This window comes from Mastomys coucha, unplaced genomic scaffold, assembly GCF_008632895.1.
Source record: "Mastomys coucha isolate ucsf_1 unplaced genomic scaffold, UCSF_Mcou_1 pScaffold22, whole genome shotgun sequence".
In the NCBI taxonomy this organism is placed as follows: domain Eukaryota; kingdom Metazoa; phylum Chordata; class Mammalia; order Rodentia; family Muridae; genus Mastomys; species Mastomys coucha.
The window spans coordinates 7,152,875-7,169,851 of record NW_022196905.1 but is presented as its reverse complement, the minus strand read 5'-3'; the positions used below and the strand labels follow the sequence as shown (position 1 = coordinate 7,169,851).

The 16,977-nt window shown below is 47.1% G+C and overlaps 1 protein-coding gene across 11 annotated transcripts in view; it reads left to right on the top strand.

Annotated features, from left to right (window-relative positions):
- Nucleotides 1-16,977, top strand: part of Bcl11a (BAF chromatin remodeling complex subunit BCL11A) — a 95,280-nt gene that overhangs the window by 51,949 nt on the left and 26,354 nt on the right. The window contains exon 1 of one of the 11 annotated variants that reach the window (XM_031341605.1): nt 4,081-4,190. The exons of the other annotated variants lie outside the window; for them this stretch is intronic. The gene's annotated coding sequence lies outside the window, so the exon portion shown is untranslated. Of the gene's footprint in view, nt 1-4,080; nt 4,191-16,977 lie in introns of those variants that run through there. 11 annotated transcript variants of the gene reach the window in all.

Here is a 16,977-nt window from a genome sequence, read left to right as displayed (position 1 = left end):
AGGACAGAAGTTAGAGCAGGTATACAGATATGCCTGTGCTCTGGCAGCCCACTGAAGAAGAAGCCTATCTTCTTACTATGCTTTGGCTGACCTGGGCTTTGCCTGGCCAGACACTGTTCCCCAGCTCATTAGATTGGACCCCAAAGATGGAAAAGATAGTAGAAGGTTTATCAATCTGAGTCTCAGGGGGCATGTTGGAGAACCACCCTAAGAAAAGCAGGGGAGCTGGAACTGGAACATTCTTTCCTTTGTGTCCACGTATGTGGACTGGACAGAGTCAGAGGAAGAGAAATGGGAAGAGACATGACCCCGTCTTGCTCCCCACACACTGGCTTCCTGCTCTAGCTGGGAGATGTACTTGGTGGATACGCTGGACAGGTCTGCAGTTCAAATGGCTGTGTGGGACACATCAATACTAGAACATGCGTTCTCAAGCACAGGCTCGAGGCTTCTGAGATGTGAGTTATTCTTAGCCAGCAATGGGGTGAGTCCAAACGCTCTTAGACTTGTAAGATGGCCTCACTGCCTCTTCCCTCTTCCTTTCTTCAGCTGCTCCCTGCATTGATGAGTAGGTGGGGGAGAGTCGGTCCTCTCTGCCCAGCTTGGCCCAGTGTCCTAAACCTATTGGCTGTTGAAATTGGAGAGAACCAGGTGCCAGAGGTGACCAGAGTGTGAATGTGCCAGGCCACTTCTAGGAAAGGAAGTAGGGATGAAGCAGCTTGATGCCTTCCTGGTACTAGGGTAATGCAATACTTGGAGATTGGGATGTTACGACCTTCTCAGGGCACACCCTGCAACCTTATGGGGACCCTTCTTGTCCAACTCAGACTTGTTTGGTACTGATAGGGGTCAAGGCTTTGGAGCACACTGATCCTCCTGTGAGATGTCCTTGTGCCCAGCCTGTAATGTCCAGGGCCTCATCTTCCGAGGCCCTCTGGTTATCGCTGTGGGCATTATCTACACCTACCACCTCTCTGCCCGGGGCTGTGGTGTCCCCTCAGGGAGCTTCACACCCATCTCCCCAGAGGCCCATCTTCCTCAGAGTCCAACCCTGCTCCCCCTGCCCACCTACTAGGACTTTGGGTGTGTACATGACCTGCTCCGACTGTCATCTCCCAAAGGATGATAGCCAACTCTTTAGGGGCTGCCTTGTGGCTCTCCCAGTCCCTTATCTTTGTGGTCTTCCCCAGTTCCGTGTAGAGCAGTCTCTGTCACATGAGGATCCTTAGGAGGAAATGCATGTTGGTATTGAGGTGGTCACTCAGAGAAAGGGAAAAGTAGATTGGGCTGGAAGAGTTTCAAGGCAAATAAAGATTGTTAAATTGCTCCACAAGCTGCAAAGTGGCATCCAGTGGAAGCTATTGTTATTATTGTGATCATCATCATAATGGTCATTATCATTACCATTATAGGATGTGGCAGTCGGGGGGGGGGGGTGCTGACTGCTGAGCCGGCAAGTGCTGATCAAGTTTTCAGCCCATTCTTGATGCTATAGCTGCAACTTTGTCTGCCTGTGACATTGTGATTTAATTTCAGGGCTGGTGTCTGAGTCCTCATGTTGAAGCCCTCTGATGCGTCCCTGGCCTGCTAAGCCAGTAGCGAGCTTTAGGATTTACTCAACACACTTCTTAGATATTTGTAGTCTAAAACAAATCTAAATTTATAAAGCAGAACATTTAACTGATTTCATTTTATAAAATTTTCTCTCCTGCCCCCATAGTGGTATACCTTTTCATGGACTTTTTCTAGCTCATTAAGAATTTATAGGTTATTAACTACCCCACAAAAGGATGTTGGTAGAGAGAGGGAAGGTTGCAAGGAAAATGTCTCTCATTTCTGCTTTATTAGAGAATGCTGCTCAAACAGGGCTTGGATAGACTGGCCAACAGGTGCCAGTACTCTGGTGTGCTCTACTGGAGGGAGGAAGAGAGCCCATGAACCTTCTGACTCTCAGAGTAATCCTAGAGACAGGCACTGAGTGGTCAGCGCTTTCATTCACATCTTATGGTTGTCTGTAGTGCATTTTGTTCTACAGAGATTGACATTGCAGACAGGGAAGGAGATCTGAGGAGGAGCTAACCTCAGTCAGATTCCTCTTGGAAGCCCAGAAAGAGCTCACTTTGACATCCAGAAAGTGAAAGGCTACTGACTGGCCCTCTTTCAGAAGGCAGCCTGCTCAGTTCCGGTCTGAGGGCAGGTAGGTGTTCTCTCCTGCTTTACTGAAGGTGGCTTTTATGGAATTGTTTTCCATGTGTCCAGAGCTGACCAGAGAGCGTTGGCAGACACCACGAGACACTCAGCAGCCTATCACTCTGCCTCTGTTCTATATGCTTGCTTCGTAGGACTAACCTCTTTGCTGGCCCCTTTGTATACTCAGGGCTTCCCCTGTCCTCTTGCCTGTGGTGCTTTGCGCAGCCTGACTAGCCAGGCATTCTATTACATGCTTGTTAGAGCCCCACTGCAAAGTTCCTGCTTCTTTCCAGCCCTTAGAGAACTTCTCAGTCCTGGAGTTCCGGGATCCCACAGACAAGTCTCAGTTGCCTTCATGTAATCCCTTCATGGAACTTCGGTTCATGGCTTTCAGCTTTGTGCATGTTTGCTATCCCCGAAGCCTGAGTTCAGTGTTCTCATTGGGGGTGTCCTCTGACCTTGGGTCTTGGCCTTATTCCCTCCTTGGTTGCAATGCTTCCAGATTCTATGGTATATTTTGTAGGTGGCTTTTAAAAAATATTCTAAAATGATGGAAATAGCCATGTCTTGGAAGCCTTAGCTTTGCTCCCAGCCCTGTGTGTGCTCCCCCTCAAGCTTCCAGTGGCAAGGGCTCTGTGTCGGGAGGGGGTGTTGAGTTACCTTTCTCTGCGCAGCAGGGAATTTGCTTGACACCTTTTATCTATGTATGCAAATTTGGGGTCCTTTTCAAACATTTACCCTCCAGGGGAAACCCCAAACTCAAACCACAGGGACCACAACATACACACGATGTCTACACCCCACTCAGAAAGCAGCCTGACAGTGCCCACTGGCTGATCTGGTCCTGAGCTTTCTTCAGAGGCGTTGGTCTCTGTGGTAGTAATGGAGCCTACATGCTGTCTCTGTGATGAGGAAGAACGTGTGGCAGGATTTGGCAACTCTGTGTAGTGATATGGCTGAAGAGAGGTACTGGGCCCACCTCTGCCCCAGGTGTGTATAGGAGCTCGCTGCTGATTCAAAACCCTCTCAGGTATGAGGTAGCCTTGGCTAGGGAAGCAGAGAGCAGTGCTCGAGTTGACATAGTACACCAGGCTTGAGAAACCTACGGCTGGCTTCCTGCAGGCTAACCGTTGGTTTTCGTTTGTTTTGTTGAGATGGGTTTTTCTGTGGAACCTTCGCTTCCTGGAACTCATTCCATAGACCAGGCTGGCCTCGAAACTCACAGAGATCTGCCTGCTTCTGCTTCCCAAGTACTGGGTTTAAAGGCGTGTGCCATCACTGCCGGACAACAGTTGCTTTATCACAAGCCCCAAAGAAGGGTTTGCTGCCCCTCCTCCCCCCTCCCCTGTGTTCAGGGATGGAAGATTAATGGCTGGGTATGTGGGTCTATGGTTTGCTCAATTACCCTCTTTCTGAAGGCTCTTGCCAGCGGAGAACTGGATTTTATTACTCAAGCAGGATAAAATTATTTATAAGCCCTATTGGTTGAGTAGATCATCCTTCCCCAAACTGCAAGGAAGGATGTCGGTACCCCTTCAGCTTATCAATGTCTATCCAGTTTTTGCATGTCCATCTGTCTGTCAGTTCTGGCCTCTGTGCTGGAATCTGACCTTCTCCCCATAGCCTTCACTACCACTCTTTTTCTCTCACTTTTCTACGGACCCCCAACTCACTGTTGGTTGGGAGAGGGCTGCTCACCTGATCTCTGCTGAGGTGTAAGTAATAAATAGCAGGAACTTAGCATTTTATCTCACAAGCTCAGAGCTTTCTTTCTTTGCTGTACATACTTTATAAATGTGCTCTTGGTTTGTTTTCCTGATAGCCCCGTGAAGCCGTTCCTGTTATTATTTCTATTCAACAGATAAGTCACCCCCTCCTTTTTTTTTTTAGTTCTCATTGAAGAACCAAGTTTGTGTGACTCCGCGGGAGCGAGTCCAGAGTTATTTGTCATAAAGAACCGGGCCGTACTGCCCACTCTGGCTGTGCCAACTGGAGACAAGGCAGGTGGAACAGACACTTCATCTTATTGCCTTGCTTCCTGTGTCTCATCTTGGCTAGCTATGGACCACTTTAATTCTTCTCTCCCTATTCTCTCGTCTCTGCAAATGGCACATGACTTATAAGCATCAGGGCTATTAGACACAGTTTATTCCAGCTTGCTTGTTTATGGTGGGTGCCTGAGATCCAGTAGTGTAAGGAGATGTGGTCTTGGTCATTGGCCAAGTCCAGAGTCACGTACAGGCCTAGTTTCTGCTGCAGGGTTATAGTTCCTACAGGTATGCTTCATTCCTGGGGTGTTACCCCCTCCCTCACCAACTTTCTCTATTTCCTGTAGCAGTCTCCTGTTTCTGCTTCCGCTTGAGCTCTTTCTGTTTCAGGTGCCCCCACCCCCTTTGTCCACACTCCATCTCCTCTCCATGTTTTCCCTTGGTCTGTTTCTACCACTGTAGTGGGATCATTGCAATGCAAAAAATGCAAAAATGAGGCCCTAGCTCTCCCAGGGCCCTGCTCTTCGTGGCTGATGAGGGAAGGGAAGTAGGGTGTCCTAGGCTCCTGTAGTTGTTCTTTACCAGTTCATTGCTTTGGGCAGTAGCTACTCCCTTGGTTGTTGCTCGAAGGCTTGATGAAGAGCCCCCTCCCCACCCAGGATCTCTAGTTCAATTTTCCTGCTAATGGGAGAAGCCCAACCATCTATGCTTTGACCTGACAGGGGCTCTGAGGGCCTCATTTTTATGTTGGTTGCATGTGGCCTAAAGGATGTCTACTGTGTGGATGCTTTGGGCTCTGTACCCATCATCTCCTCAGTGTATTGGGAGGTTTCTGCTTGACGGAAGATGACATTTGGTTGTAGAGATTAACAGATGGCTGGAGCACAGACCTAGGGGTTGAGCTCCTCAGGGAGTAGGGGTGGAAGTGGAGCAGACAGAGGATGATGACACAGTGGGGCTCCCTGGATTCTCAAGCCCAGCACCTTCTCTGCGGTCTCGAAATGCCCTGGGTGTATTTACTTAAGGGGAACAAAGGTGTGCATACTTGTAAATTTAATACCTAGGCAAAATGTTTATTGTGGCATGGTCATTACAGTCCAAAGTGTTAACAATTCAGCTGTCAATCAGTAGGCGAGCAGTTGTATGATGACTGCTCCCTAACAGTAAAAGCATGAAATAGTAATACATTTAACAGCATGACGAGTCTTAAAATCATCTTGCTTTGTGGAAAAGAAGTTACGAATGAGAGGGACAGCCTGTATAATTTCATTTATATGAAATTCTGGAAGAGTCAAAACTATATTCGTAGGAAACAGATTTCTCATTACAGAGAGATAGGGCTTGTGGGTGATCCACAGCCAAAGGTCATGAGGAAGCTTTTCAGAGCAAGGGAAATTTTCTTTCTGGGTTTTGGTGGTGGTGACAAGACCATATAGGCACATGCATCAAGCCATACGCTAAAGTGATGGTGGTGGGTACATGACTATATAGCCAAACACATCAGATTGTACACTAAAGCAAGCGACTTGTATGTAAATTATACTCTGTCAAGCTGTCAGCCGGAACCACTCGAGCCAGAGCAGGGCGGAAGGCTGCGTGTCTGTCCATCAACCATTTGGGTTTTCTGAAATTCTCACACCAGCTCTGAAGGGGTCCAAAGCATGACCATGCAGTCTGGGCTCTGAGGAGGCACCGCAGGGCACTATATGAGAGAGCTGGGCTGGGCTACCTACCCTGAACAGCGTGTGTACTCCTAAGAGATGTGTGTGCACTCTCAGAGTGTGAAAGCAAAGGAGAGAGAGAGGGGATTTTTTTTTCTTAGGATCCTGGTGGGTGTTCATTCATATTCATCCATTGATGCCCTCTTTCCATGGGAGAAAGCACTAAGCTGTGTAACTCCCTGTTTTCCTGAGAGTGGGAGTTTTTTTGTTTTGTTTTTTAATTTTTCACCTTCTCCAAACTGCCTGTCAAGTAGTTTCCAAGGCAATGGCAAACATGTGGCATCTGAACTTTGTCCACTTATTCAGTAAAAGGGATGCCTTTTCTTAACACCTAGCATGAACAGGGTGTTAAGGGTTCTGTAGATCTGGGTCTTTATTGTGAAAAAAAAAAAAAAAAAACAAAAAAACCTGTGTGGTCAAATGCTACTCGGTGGCTCTCCTGACTTCAGGTCTTGGCTTTCAAGGCTGGATAAGGACATGCAGGGTGTTTTGCTATGGACACTCGCCTGAGGATCTGTTACATAACACTTTCAGTAACAGTTAAGTTATCCGGTGCCTTTGGTTCTGCTAGGAGTTCCTCTTACCAGACCCTGGAGCCACTGGACACAAGAGTGTGTTTGCTGCATACTGGCTTCAAAGTTGAGTCTTTTGTGTGTGTGTGTGTGTGTGTGTGTGTGTGTGTGTGTGTGTTTTCAGGTTCAAAAGAATATTAAAAATGCATTTTTTTAGGGCTGTGCTTGGTGGTCCAGACCTTATAACCCCAACAACTAAGGCAGAGAGATTGCCTTGAATTCAAGGGCAGGCTGATATGCATAGTGATTCTAGACTAGCTAAGGCTACACAGCAAGACCCTGGCTCTACAAAACAAACAAAAGAAAACCATTCTTTCCGGTGCTGTACCCAGAACACGCTCATGTAGAAGCTGACTTCTTTGTTGATGCAGATGTGCATGGTTGCATCACGACTGCAGAGATGTACCACCCTGAATGAAGCTGGGCTTCACATACAGAAGATGGCGGGGGAGGGAACTAACTCCTACAAGGCAGACTTCATCACCCATATGGGGTCTAGGTGGCCTGTGACGTTCACACTGGCTTTTCCCCAGGGTGTGGAGTGGCTGTTGAAAGAGGGTGGATATTAATGCTAATCTTTGTGTAGCATAGCATGTAACTGCCACTTGCCTCTTTTTTATCTGGGAGTTCAGATATCGGACTGGGACTGTTTGTGGGGGCTAAGAAGGTTAAAATTACGATTCTGAGCCGAAATGATACTTGGGAGAGTGACTTCCCTTTTACCAACGTAGAGCAGTCTTTCACTATAGTCGCTTGCATTCCTTGGGTGTCATATATCAGATGCTTTTACTGTGAAATAAAGAAAGAGCAAGTAGAAGACAGAGGCCTTGCACTTAGGGAACATGCTGGGGAGACCTGTACTTAGAGGCTAGGCTGTAAGGGAGGAGGGGTTCCTGATGGCCCTGCAGGGCTGGATGGGGCCCATCTTCTTGCTCATGTGACTTGACTGACCTTCAGTGTAAATTTGAAACATGCACAACATTCTAGAAACTTGGAGAGGAAGAAGAAAGGCCAGACAGTAAACGAGGCTAGAAGAGGGTGTTCACTCGACCAGACTATTTCCATTGGTGGATACAGGGAGCCGAGACCAGAGACCAGAATAGCTCTTTGGACATGAATTATGGAACTCAGGAACTACAGAAGTCGGTCTACATTCTGCAGGTCATGGCATGCTGTGAAGATGCTCTGAGCAGCGGTCAAAGGTTGCTATAGGGCACGGAGTGGGTTCTCTTTGGCTGAATTGTCCATTCTGGAAGATGAAGTTGGCTGGATTTCCTTTCTTAAGTGAAGTGGGAGCTAAGTGCTGTGGGAGACGAAGAACTATTACTAATGTAGATGTTTCAGTGTGGGGGGGAATGTGTATGTCACTCTTGTGGTTGCATAGGGCCAGGCCTGAAGCGGTATATGTGTAATAAGGGCCCAGCAGCTCCTTGTCGGGCCCACCTCTGTCCTCCAGTGTGTCACAATGGGATTTATCTTTCAGGTGGTGTGGATGAAGCAAGGCGGGTACCAAACATCCATATTATGTGCCCTCTTTAATAGCACTCTTCTATTTGGGGGTGAACAGGTTAGCCTGAATGTGAACGAGTTGTTGGAATGGAATAAAAGTGGGGCTAATAAAGAAGATAATAGATAAGTAATTGAATAGGAAAGGGCCTGGGATCTCTAGAGATTAGCTAGCAAACAAAGAAAGCAGATAGCCTAGTGGCCTAGAATATTCTAGAAAAGGCTTAAGTGCCTTTTGGATTTAAAATGTCAGAATTTCTTTCAGCCTCTTGTGTTACTTCCCCTCTGGTCAGGTTCAGACAGGTGTTAGTCAAATGAGCTTTTGTTTGTGGATGGTCACTTGGCCAGCTGGGCTGTCCTGGATAATAAAGAAGCTGTTTCAGTGTCAAGCAGGGCCACCATGTGCTTACAGCCAGGGAACTATGGCTTCTAGAAGGTACAGGGAAAGCCTCCATAGGCAGAAGTATGGGAGAAAGCAGGGTGGAACTGCATGCCAAGGCTGCTGCTCCACACATTTTGGAGTGCTATGGCATCAAGGAGTCAGGCCATGGGGCTTGTGTGGGCTAGCGCCCTCAGCGTGAGTCCAGCTGGGTATCTGAAGTTTACGCCTCCTACCCTGTGTGGCCCACACCAATGTCTCCTTTGTCTGAAGACAACTTCATTTGGGATGGCTGACTTTGGGCTAGTTTGTAATCTTAGGTTTTTAATGCAAGATTTCATTGTTACTATTTTCATACCAACCGAAGCTAGAAAGTTGCAGGGAGCCCCCCCCCCCCCCCCCCCCCCCCCCCCGCCCCCTGCAGTGTGGTGAGGCCTTCCTTCATCTACAAGGCAACTGTTACAGCCACAACAGGGTTTACAGGGAATCACATAAGTGATACTGACTCCTGTGTCAGCAAAAAGTGAAACACAAGCTGATCATAGATGACATTACCTAAATGACAGTAGCTACGTGTGTCCTCTCTTTCACATTTGCTGTAATCCTGTTATGGCATTGTCCTCTTACCTCAAGTACTGTCAACTTTAAATGATGTCATATCATAACTGGTTGCCAAGGACAGAAGAAAGGATTTAGGGAGAACGCAGTGGTGTTTCCCAACGTTCAACAGAGATTAAGAGGTTATTCGTCTCTTCTGATAGGCCGAATTCTTGGAGAAGTATAGTTAAAATTAGAAATCCTGTCTTTTATAGGTTTTGATCAATTAGTCAGGTTCACTCCTTCTTAGGAAAAAAAAGAGAGAAATAGCAATGGAGGTTAATGCTGCTCCATAATGGAATGAATGCTAGGCATTCTTGTGTTGATCTATGAATACCTAGTTATGTAGTTACTCCAGGCTTAGTTAGGAAGACCTCATTCTGGAGATTGGGAAACTGAGTCAGAAGATCTTCAGAGGCAGCAATTTGAGAGTAGCTTTGTTTTTGTTGGTGTCACCTGACCATGTTGGTCTGCACATATGTCAACCATCTAGCCATCTTCTTGCTCATCTCTTCCATCAAGAATTCGTGAGTTTCTAGTCTTAACCTTTCTGTACTTCCTTAGTTCGACTGGCCAATGACATCACTGATTAAAATCAGTCTCTTGCTTCTTGCATTCCACTGCCCACAAGAAGGGAGTAAGAAATGACCATGGACACCCTTGTTAAAGGCTGGTTTGGTTGTCAGAGAGTGAGGCCAATTTAAGGGCAATCAGCTGAGGTTTACTTTTCATGGGAACTTTAACTTGGATTTCCCAAGAACCTTATTCAGTTTTCCCTTTACCCAATTCTGTACTAACTTTTAAATATATACTTCCTATTGGTTAGTATTTCTATTATTATAGCCTTCCCCAAGATCCTGAGGGGAGATTGTCTCCATTTGAGATTTCCATATGGATGGTAAAATGTACCTGCCATACTGTTCCCATCTGTGTGTAATGGCATGGGGTGCAGACACCTGAAAGCCTGACTGGAGGTGCAGTGTGGCCATACTGACATTAGTAAGAGGTACTTTACTAATTGACTTGCAAAATATAGGTTAGGGAGTTTTACAGAATATCAAATCATCTTACACTTTCCTGATTAAAGACACAATATTATATTAAGTAGATCGTTACGTGGCTAAAAGGTTGAAATTGAGTGCGCTGAGGGGCTTGCCCTCTGCCTGCGGCAGGTGGCAGACAGAAGGCAGGTGGATTCACCATTCACAGAGCTCAGCGTGGCTCGGCCGCCAAGTTAAGTTTTAAGGGAGGGTTATTTGCTTAAACTTTGCGTTTCCTAGGTCTTTTTTTTTTTTTTATCCAGACAGGTTATTTTAAAATTATGCATTAATTTGCTCTGAATCCATTTCTGTTAGAAAGGAAAGGTGAAGCAGTGGCCAGGTTTGGGGCATACAGTAAGTGTTTCAGGTTGCCCATGATAGCATTCACAGTGTCCCTCAAGAAAAGGATGTAGTCAGTATTAATTCCCCTTCCTGGTAGTGGCTGTTCCTGGCTCACCACTATAGAGAATACAATCCATCACAGGACGGGAGACACTGGGCCTTGGCTGACTCCTTTTGTGAACCCAAATCTGGAGTACCCGAGAAATGCCAGGCTCAGGGTCTCTTCCTAGTAGCTTAGGAAGATACATCACAGACCCTCAGTCAGTGATTTTTTTTTTTCTCAACCTTCCTGCTGCTGTGTTAGTACAGCTCCTTGTGTTGTGGTGATCCACCCCAACTATTTTTGGTTGCTACTTCATAACTACAATCCTGGTAGTTTTGAATCATAATATGAATATCTGTGTTCTCTGATGATCTTAGGCAAACACTGTGAAAGGGTCATTTGACCCCCTGAGAAGGGCCATGGCACATAGGTTGAGAACTGCTGCCGGAAGTCCTTTCAATCTTCCAAAACAGTGCCACCTGCTGGGGATTAGTGTTAAAACATGGGAGCCTGTGGGGAACGTTCAGGCATGAACTCTAACCTGCTGTGGTCTGGTTCTCTGCCACCATCTTTTGTCCCTGAGCCAGTTGTCAGTTGTTATTAGAGCCTTCATGTAAACAGCTCCTGGACCAATCCTGTATCTGAGCTGGCATTTCCACGTGCTCAGTGCTGAGTTTTAAATCCTGAGGACCCCACTTATGTCCACCACTGGACTCATGGTGCTTGGAAAAAGGGAAAAGGTCAAGGCTCCTCTGGGTCAGGCTCACCCATTTTCTCTCAATATCTTGGACTGGTAAGTCTTTATAAATCATTTCCTGTGTGTGCCTATGCTCACCTAAATCCAGCCTTTTGAGCTTCTCCTGTTAGCCCTTAACTGTACATATGTATGTGAACTAGATTCCAGATTTAAGCCACTGTTCTCCCTCTCTCCCTCTCTATGTGAGATGGCAGCTCAATACTTGCTGGTTGGAGGCCAGGCAAAGTGGGCAGTAGAGCTCTGATTGGTATTGGGATCTGATGTATGGGGGAGAGAACAAATTACCAAGTCACTCTCTAAAAGGGCGCCTCATTCCACCTACAGAACAAGGAAGGATTCTGAGAAGTCCTGTAGCAGTCCCCCACAGATCACTTTGGCCCAGCAGCCATTTGGCCAAATCTATCTTACATTGCCTAGGCCCTGTCATAGCTCCAACTCTGCTGCTAGAAGGTTCTTAGGAGTCTTTGGACTTTGGGTACATGTTGAAGTAGGTCTCTGGATATACTAAATGTCTCTCCTGTCAGTTTTTTTCCTTCCAATGGAGAAGGGAACCAAGTAAAGTGGAAGATCTCATTCCTCCTGTACATGCTAAAAATGGGAGCCACATGTGGTCCTGTATGTTTCTGTGAGAAGGAAAAGCCATCCTATGTGGAGGATCTGTGGTTGCTGTGTGGCCTTAGGAAAATACTAACATTCTCTGGGTTGAGTTCATCTTATTGTCTAAAAAGGGCATTGCTACTATTTATAGACACCCTGGGACAGTCCCCAAAGAAAGGAAACTTGTCGTTTTCCCGCTCTAGAATAGCAAGTGCCCTTTCTCATATCTGGGATGCTGGGACAACTTCCCAAGAACCTAATATTTGGCAGCTTGATGACATTGGAGTGAGGTTTTTCATTAAAGGAACTGATCAGGTTTTGCTATTTGTACATTATTCTCTGAGTCTAGGTTTGCTTTTCCCTCATAGGCAGGATCTAAAAGATGAGGGGTCTGGTCTGGTTCACACAGAGCTTAAAGGCACAGAGAGTTTCCCTGGGACTAGCGTCTACACACGGATGGATGGCTGCGCCATCAACAGCAAGAGGCCACAGAGGCCTGGCTCTAGACTGCAGCTGGTGGCATCCTGAGTATTGCTACCATGGCTGCCTTGCTGCACCAAGTATAAATCCTGAGTTATGCAAATCCAGTTTGTGTGATGCCTTCAGCAGCCTGTCACATCCCAAGCCGTTGCATGTCCTAAGACGGCTGCTGCAAGGCTGAAGTCCGTCCGTGTGCAGCAACCGAAAGGGAAGGAGGCTGTTTAGGGAACTGAGAGTCCTTGCAACTGTGGTTCCTGCCTTGCTTGTTCCTCCCACAGTGCCTACCTTGTTGTTGGGGGGACGAGTGTATGCAAGCACTTTTACCTCTCCAGGCCAGCCAAAACACCTAGTTCATTGTGACCATGTCCTAAGCCGGAGACATAAAGACCTCAATTAAATTTAGAATATACAAATTCACATGCATGCGGCCGCCACAGGCAGTGCTCTATCTGTCTGCGTGTCTGCATCCTACCCTGAGCTCTTCCAAGGGGAGGGGTCCTCTAATCTCAGCCCCACATGTAGTGTTGTTTGAGCCGTTGAGCTTTCTTCCCTTCCTTTCCCTGTTCTCTATCCTTCCAAAGTCCCCCTCCCCTTAAGAGGAAACCATGTGAGGCACGCTTAGAAGTATAGACATGACTTCAACCTCGCCAGGTGCCCCTTCTGACCACTGTGTGTTGGGGGGGGGGAGGTGGGGTGGGGGACAGTTTCTGTTCCACAATCGCTACTGTTTCAATGAAAAGCAGATGGACTGTCTCTAAGCCTGAGTTCCCTTTCTCAAAAGTGTGTCCATTTCCCATAGCAGAGGTTCACAATAGGGGGAGGGGCAGAGGTGAGAGAGGAAAGGAGGATGGGAAAGAGGAGTTCAAGGAAGAGGGCAAAGAGAAAGCAGAGAGATTTGAAACTGGAGCTAGTTTCAGCTGAACATGAATGTAGATTCCTTGAGGCTTCAAGGCTATGGGGAAACAGACTGTGTGACCTTCCTCTAACTTCCTGTGAATTGGTTGTGGCGACCGAATTCTCTAACACTGTCAGAGTCTGGACAACCCTGCCAGCTCCTGGAAGGGCAGCCCAACAACTGTCACAGGCAAAGCATCAGAAGCATGAGCTGTCGATAGTGACCTGCAGTCAAGGAAATCTGAGGGCTTCCTAATTAACAGAGGAGCTCTAAATGAGAGTAACGCGCTCCACAAACCCCCTCGCACTCGGTAAGTGTCACGGTGCAGATAATCATTACATCTAACAAGTGTCTGGTTTCAGCAGAAGTGATGGGACCCACTTACTTGCCTACCATGAGGCTGTTACAAGAGGAGAAAGCAATCAAGGGAGAGAAGGAAGGAAAGAAAGAATAGGAAGCAAAGAAAGCAGGCAGAGGCAAAAGGAATGAGCAAAACTCTGCATTATGCACTTGGTGAATGCTCATGACACACACACACACACACACACACACACACACACACACACTGACCCACTAACCCTATCCTTCATTCAGATACTGTAATCTATAATCCGCTAACACACCAGCTCATTCATTTTGATGTTTCCTGTAGATGAGTATTCTTTGAGTTATTTCTGACCATGGCAGTATTCAATGGGGTCTAAGCTGTCAAACTCAGTGTGTCTTCTTGAGTACCACAATCATAATGACTGATGGAGACAATGATTAGTTTGGGTTCTGCTTTAGATGGAGAAATGGGTTGAAGCTGAGGAAACCCTGTTGCTGCAGTGGGAGCTTGCCTGAGATTAGTGGAGTCTTGCTGGACCTCAGACAGAGAGCTCCAGGCCACGGCTGGGCTTTCTGTTCAGCTTTCTCTTCAGAGGGGGAGAATTTGAGTTTTGGTCTAAGTCAATATTTTTCAAAGGCCTGCATGATTATTTGGGTATCTTTATCTGGTTTTTCTCCTGTGGAGACCATTTCTCCACCCTGTGATAGATAATAGAGGGGCCAAGGGATGGCTCCGAGCGAGCGCCACTGGTGGTGCTGAGGAAGAGCGGGCTTGAGTAGCAGGGATCCTTCCACTCACATCAGTTTGCCTCACTCTCCCACTCTACCCACGCAATGGTTCATGGGAAATAATCTAAATCATGCTGCCCGATTCTTCTCAAACATCTCACAGAACAATCACAGGCTGACATGCAGGTTTTCTTGCAGTTTCTTTATCAGTAAATCAGAATTTAAGCATTTATCAGCAAAAGTTAGATTTCAGCATCGTTCCTGCAAGGTTTGAAAGAAGATGATTTGTTTGGGGGAGGGGGCGGTCTGCCAATCAGCTAGCCTCCAGTTTGACTCTGCCATCAATTAATGCTGAAATTATTTGTCTAGTTGGATATTTAAAATGTCATCAGAAAGAGATGATTACATATTCCAGAAAACAAGGCACTGTATAATCAGATGAACTGATTCCAGTTAAATGTAGTGTGGGACCAACCTGTCCTTCAAAGCAGAGTTCCTGAGCTACCACAGAAGCAGCCGCCTTCTGCCCTGCTTTCAGGAACCTGAGCTGGAGCTTGGATGCAGCATGCTGGGGTCGGGCGATACTCAATTATGGGGAACTTTCCAGATCCCAAAATGGAATTGCTCCTTCAGAGACACGAGAAGTACGGTTTGGTTATCTTGTTCAATTCATCTGCAAATCTATAAATAAGCAGTCCCTCTATTCTTCCTGCTTCCTGTGGATTTAAATGCCAAATCCTGATTTGTGGCAAACTTGTCACATGCCCCCTTCCCCACTCTCTGTGCCTGGTGCCCAGGAACTAAGCAGTGGTGTGGAAATTACAACTGTGTGGAAGCCAAGAAAAAGCTCTGTTTCTCACTTTTCTCCAGTTCCGGATATTCTCGGCCCTGCTCCACCGCTCAGCCTCCTCCCCACACCTCCTCCCACCACTCCTCAGCCTCCTCCCCACACACCTCCTCCACTCACTGTGCACCCTCCTTCTGTCCGCTCCATGAACAGGAAACTGAAAAACAGATCCAATTTTTTTTAATGGAGGAAGAGAAACCACAACCTGAACAAACAACTCCAACCAAACTCCCCCAGAAAGAATGGCCTTAAAAATGTGCACGGACATCCCCTTCTGCTGGCTCGCCTCTCCCAGAGCGTGCCGAGCACCCCACACCTGCATGCCAAATCTGAAGGTGAAGGCTGCGTTTCAGTCGGTGGTGATCAGCAGCAGCAGCCTGCTCTTGTCCTTAGGCACTGAGGTTAGGACTCACTACAGGGAGCAGGCACAGTGCCTGACTGTCCGAGGATGGTGGTTGGACCTTTCCATAGCTCACTTTCCAAATGCTCATTCTAAGACACTATGTTGGTCTATTAGTCCCCTTGCCACATAAAGAAAATGTCTTTTAGAAAATTCATTTTATTTGAGGACAGAAAGAAGCCTTTGGAAACACTTGAACCAATATGTGCTGGAGGGTATGGGTGAGAAAATTCGTGGTTGGTTGGAACACCAGAGAGACTCAAAAAGCTCCTAAGGCATTGGAGTGCAAATGGCCCCTTTCCTCTTCTTCCCTTGTAACAGAGGCTGGCTGTAGAGCTAGCTGGTTCTCTGCCCCTTGCCCTCTCTCCTCTCTGTTACCAGCTATGCTCAAAAAAGCATCTCTTGAACCAGCTTGTGGCCTGCATGGCCTCCTGTCTAGCTCAGGCTGATCCAGGTCCTGATATTCCTGCTTTTCTAGTGCAGACACTTCTTTGGCCTTGAAAGCATGTTCTCATGCTCCCGCTGGGTGTGTTGTGTTGTGTGGAGGCTGCTGTGAAGCTCCAGTGGAGGGCCCTGTTAGCTCCTGGGAGATACAGTGATGCCCTGTGAAGGTTTTCATTTTTCCTGGGGGCCTATATGCATTTTTTTTTAAAATTGCATGAAACACGCTTCTTTATTCACATTTTCTAGCCTCTCCCAGCAGAGGTGTGTTGCTGGATGTGACGTGGTGAAAATGTGTCCTCCCTGCAGAGAGGTTCTCCCTTAGCCTGCCCTACGGACTCGGTATTCCACTTTGTGGTCCTTGATAGTCATTTGACTGGGAAGTCCTGACCGTCGTGGGGCCTCTCTTGCTCTCTTCCCTGGACTGTGATCTGGGGAATCTGGGTATCAGATGTGGGTGGCTGCAGGTGTTGGACCTGTGCCCTGGGGCCACAACCAGTTGAGTGTGCCTTCCATGGCCAGCTTGCTAGGCTGATTTCAAGCCCTTTTTGTGGAGAAAAACGGTGTGTTCCCAGTAGTAGTATTTATCATGGTTCTACCTTTGAGGGGGACAGAAAGATTGGGGGTGCAGGTGAAGGTGAGAATAGAGAGGCAAGTTGGAGAATTGCCTTTAAAATTTGAAAGGGGGAGAGAAAAGCATCCCAGACTAGTAATTGGGGCAAATTTATCAAAGACGAAGGAAATTTGACAACCATTGCAGCTCTTCTCACTGTGTAATTACACAGCATTTACAAAGTGAATTATTAACCTGATTGTCCATAACAATCATTGAGTAAATCTACAATTAGAGATCACCAAAATAGCACAGTGAACTGATGGGCTAGTGGGCACGTTCAAGGGGCTACATTCACCTTCTGGCTCAAGGCTGACTCAGAGGCTCTTGGCTAGTGAATAATTTACTAGGAAGATCCGGGTGCCTTGGGGAAGGGAAGGCTCCCTCTGGTCACTGTCAGCTCTCTGTCGGATCCCTCTAGCAGCTCAGTGACAGTAGCTCTCTCCCATAGGAAGAAGCATGCTCTCTGGGCCAGACTCCTGGGAACTTAAGCACTCTTCGTGGCCTGTGCAA